Source organism: Lepidochelys kempii, chromosome 2 (genome assembly GCF_965140265.1).
Source record: "Lepidochelys kempii isolate rLepKem1 chromosome 2, rLepKem1.hap2, whole genome shotgun sequence".
Lineage (NCBI taxonomy): Eukaryota > Metazoa > Chordata > Testudines > Cheloniidae > Lepidochelys > Lepidochelys kempii.
This window is the reverse complement of record NC_133257.1, coordinates 68705474-68710635: the sequence shown is the minus strand read 5'-3', so window position 1 is coordinate 68710635 and position 5162 is coordinate 68705474.

Below are 5162 nucleotides of genomic sequence, written 5' to 3'. Positions count from 1 at the left end.
AACACCGACAGACTCTGGTCATCAGTGGGTGGGATTGAATCCGAGATCTCTGGAGCTTAGTGCATGAGCATCTGCTGCATGAGCTAAAAGCCAACTTGCTGTTAACTAAAGCTGTAGAGCAGACTCATTAATCTCTTTCTCTTTAAGTGGTCTTGGTGCCACTAGATGGGATGGAGCACTACACTCAGAAGGTGTGTGGGTTACATACCATCAGATATGTACTAATTCTGTCTAATCTATCTCTGCTGCACCCCACCCTGTAAACTATCCATCTGTTCATCCCTGCTTTCTCCACAACTATTCATCTGTCCCATGATTATTTCTGACTCACTGTGGCTGCGAAATAGCAAAGCACCAAGCGGGAGGGGTCAGGGGGAGAGATCATAGCTGATGCCAACAAGAGTCCAGAAAAGTAATGGTGCAGCTCCCTCTGCAGCTGGGGTTGAGGCTGCTTCATATACTGAGATCAATTCATGGTGATGTTCAGTTTGCCACAGAGTACCCAGGGGCTTGGCTACAGGGTACATACACACTACCTGTGACTGGAAGTCTCTGATTGCTGGAAGAGGGAGCTATTACACTTTAATATATGGAATTTTGTTTGGCAGAATAGAAAAAGAGGAGGGAAGATGACGGACAGTTACTGGTACATAATATATTTACTCTGAATTACAGCTAAATGATTTACTGATTCACTTTGTTTTTGCCACTGCCAGCCACATTCTAAGTTTAATTTAAAATAAGAAATTGGATATTTTAAAGCCTATAGGATATTATTAAAATTAGGCATCCCTAAACTCTTGGTGTAATTACCTTCTTATGCATGGGCAATCAATGTTTGCCAACAGTCTAAACTTTAATAGGCATATTTATTTGTATTTGTGCATTAAAATGGTCATCTGTGTCCATAATTTTTAACATTTTTATCTGAACTAGAAGAAACGCAAAGAGAACAGTGGATTTAGGCAATGTGTAGCTGTCTGTTTGCTAACAGGCATATGAAGCTATCCACTCAAGGTCCAACTCTAATACAGTAGCAGCTATAGGCAAAATTGATCACCATATAGATCACCTTCAACTGTCCTGAGACCATTATGGTCACTCATCAACAAGCCAGTTTTTGCACTGTTCCATCCCTGTAGAGTGTCTGCCACCTATTTCCTTCTCCCTTGGGGGGTAGCTCAGTGGTTTGAGCATTGGTCTGCTAAACCCAGGGTTGTGAGTTCAATCCTTGAGGGGGCCATTTAGGGATCTGGGGCAAAAAAAATTGGGGATTGGTCCTGCTTTGAGCAGGGGGTTGGACTAGATGATCTCCTGAGGTCCCTTCCAACTCTGATATTCTATGATCCCTGCTCATAACTGGGCATAAACCAGATACCTTGTAGAGGAGGAAACAAAGCAGCTAAGGGACAGAATGTATTACTGAGCTGAGTGGGAGGAAAGGGAAATTAGGAAAGCTTCCAACTCCCTTTCTCACATGGGCTAGCCCTACTCTGACATCTCTAAGGCTTTGTCTTTACTAGGACATGAGTTAGCTAACTCTGGGTAAAATCCTAGGGAAGACAAGGCAGTTTACACATGAGTTATCAGATCAACTAGAAGAGAGGGAAGAGACTCTATGAAGACTCACTTCTAGTGTCCTTGTAGTGTAAGCAGGACACTACTTACTCATTACCATTAGAAGGTACAGGAGAGGTTCACTACCCATGATTAACTCAAAAGGGTATTTAACGCCTAATCCAAAGTCATATTAAAGCAAATATCATTATAAAGAGCCTGGAGAAGAAACCGATCCATAGTAAATATAAAATCAGTTCAATGGAAGTGAATCAACTCCGGCTCCAACTGAAACTGTATTTAATATCTAGAGAGAAGGAACACTGCATTTGATTTTTGTATATCTTTCTGTTTTAAATCCCACCAACCTGCTCATCACTTTTTGTTGTCTGCCATTTCTAAGAGAAACATGGAACCATGGTCAACCTTGTGAGGTCAACGCAGTGTGAGTGTAGAGACATCATGGCAGTAAACAGGTTAGTGGCATATGGGTCTTGGCAGTTTTGGCACACCAGCGGCAGCGGTGTTCTCTGTGCCTTCGTTACCCTCGGGAGTGAGATTAGCTAGAATCACCACCACTTGTGGAAAATAGTGCCAATATTCAGTGCCATTTTCCTATACTTGTACCTACAGAAATAGGGAATGAAATTGTATTGTTTCATACAATCAAAAATCTTTCCCCCTCCTCCTCCTCCTCCTCTCCCCCCATGCACCCCCTTCCCCCCACTCCTGGCGCACCATGGCTGGGGCTGGAGAGTGGTACTGTGCTGCTGGTACCCTGAAACTGCTCAGGCCCATATGCCTGACAACAGATGGCAGACAACAAAAGAGGGCCAGGCGGATTTGTGAGCTTTAAAAAAAGTTGTGAAAATTAGGTGATGTGGCTGGCATTAGAGGATGGAAAACATTACATGATGGGAACATGATGCCTAGATCCCTCTGTGACTCATTCCTACCCCACAACATGTTGCAAAAATTTCCCAAATGGCATTGCGCCAGACAGTGGCACACGGGGAAACCTACCCTTAATGCACCACACTTCATTGTCACAAGCATTCCTGGTGAATATGAGAAGTGCCAATGTAAGCACTCAAGTATACCTGCGCACGAGCGATTTATTAACTTTGGTGGCTGCACGCCAATGTAACTTGCGTCGACCAAAGTTTTTAGTATAGACATGGCCTAAGAGAGGTTTTCCAAATCTTTTCTTAAGGCTGTGCCTACACTACAGAGCCTGTGCCTGCATAGCCATGTCAGAGTAGCTATGCCAGCATAACCCTATAGTGTAGATGCAGCCTACACCAATGAGAGGGGTGCTTCTGTCTGTGTTGGAATACCACCTCCCTGAATGATGATAGCTACATGTATGGAAGCATTCTTCCATTGACATAGTTGTGTCTACACTGGGGGTGAGGTTGGCATAGTTACATCCGTCAGGGGTGTAACCTTGTTGACCTAACTTTTAAGTATACACCAAGCCTCAAATGTTTCCCAACCCTTTACATGTTAATAAATGCCTCAACGATCAGCTTCCCCCTGAGTCAGGTTTATGTGAATTACCTCCCTTCCCTTTTGCATCCCTGTGACAATTAAACTGATTGCTTTCATGGAAAAGAAATGGGGAAAGCTTTTATTGTAGTGTTCTTTCAGTGTAATTAACCAGCTGGTAACAAGTCGAACCAGTACCTGTGACAAGCCAGCTTTCCCTTCGTATCCAGCAAGTACTCTATGCACTACTGTTTGGAAACCTCAGGTGTAAATTACTGAGGGAGAGGGGCAGGGAGGAGGGTTGTGAGATTAAAACTAGAGCTGGTGAATCTCAAAATTTCCATTCCACAGGAAATTCCAACATTTTAAAATCTCTTTTAGTCCTGAATCAGAATGAAAAAAGTAAAAATTTCAAAATTTCCTGCACAACAAAAGTTTTGAAATTTTTGTTTTGGAAATTTCAACACTACTTTATCAAAACTTTTATTTATATTATAACATAAAAGTCAGAATGATAACATTGAAATGAAGCACTTTGCAAGAGCCAGAAGAGGGAGCTGAGGGCAGCACACCTTCAGGGCTGTACTGTGACAACAGGGTACTCTATGACACCCCTTGGTCACAAACCAACAGCTATTTAAGGCTACATCTACAGTTAATTTCCTCGATCAGGTGTGTTTTTCTTCTCATAGTCATTCTTGACGTGGTCTGAAGCAGCAACTGGAGACAGACCATAAAAAGGTTTGTGACACCAGGGCTACATCAGGTAGGTCCTCTCTAGTTGTAGACTTCCAGCTTTCTTTAGATGTTTTAAATAACAAAATCTTATCTTTTTGGGGTGGGGGTGGGGGAAGGAAAGAAGGACAGGAAGGGAACCCCTTCCCCCTCAAACCACTCAAACTAAACAAGTCAAAAGGAACCAAACTCCCCAGTAGGCAACTTCAATCCAAATATTAAAAGTAAATGGAAAGGTTTGTTAAACTGAGAGAAATCCATTGGAGATACTTAACCACATGATAGCAGACAACTTTATCCTGACATAAAAAGTTAGAGCTTATGTAACATTAGGAGAACACAGTGGAAAGCTGATTATAGTTGGAGTTTATAGAGGGAGTCAGCATCACAAAATTGGTTTTACATCTGTTTCCCCTTGTTGATGGCAGAAAGACAGCCCATGTCCAGACTAGATAAGACATAGATATGTTTTAAGAAAAATTATATGATTATTTCCTGCATGTATTTTGTAATATCTTGTGGGGAGAAAAATTTTAATTTTTAAAAGTAAAAGTTACAGTAAATTATGTAGTTTTCAATATTTTACAACAAAATATGTAAATTTAAACATATGGTCATCTTTCCAAGTCAATTGACCCGGGCTCTGAGACTCAGCACTGCAGGTTTTCTTTGCGGTGTTAGACATACCTTTGGTACCAAGCCTACTGATCCCAAGGAGCCAGGGGCCACAGTTCCAGAGAGGATACATTTCTAGTACAAGAGTCAGAACTGCTGAGGTACACATCCACATCCCTGAGGTGTACCTGACTGAGTAATGTAGTTATACTGACCTAATCTCCTAGTGGAGACCATACCTGAATCAGTGCAAACTTGTGTTTAGAAAAAAGCCTTTGTTTCATAAAAAGTAATGGACTGTTCAACACTGATATATTTACAGAAGGATATCTCCTATTTCACCTACCTTTCTAGTGGATTTAATAGTGGCGAGGAAAGTAAATTTTAAAGATAAACCTGCTTTAAAAAATATTCACCCTAACCAAATTTGAGCCCTCCACTACCCAATATAACCAAAACCTGTCCATTCTGTCCGTACCACTGTGCACAGGGTTTGCTTTAGGAATTCAAGGAGGGCTGAAGAGCAGGGCTCCCAAGTCTCATGAATCTCACATAACATTCATACAGTCAGCAGCCTTGTCACACCTTCCTGCAGTCCAGCTGGGATGTCACACTCCTCTTGCAGTCCTATGAGATTTCCTCTGCAGTACGTCATCCCGCACACCAGGGGATGCTCTGGCAGTGCACAGCTACAGGTGGCCAGGTGTCCCCTTTCTTTCACCTCATGCTGATGTCGGGTTCTCGGCTGGACTGCAGCCAGCCAGGCA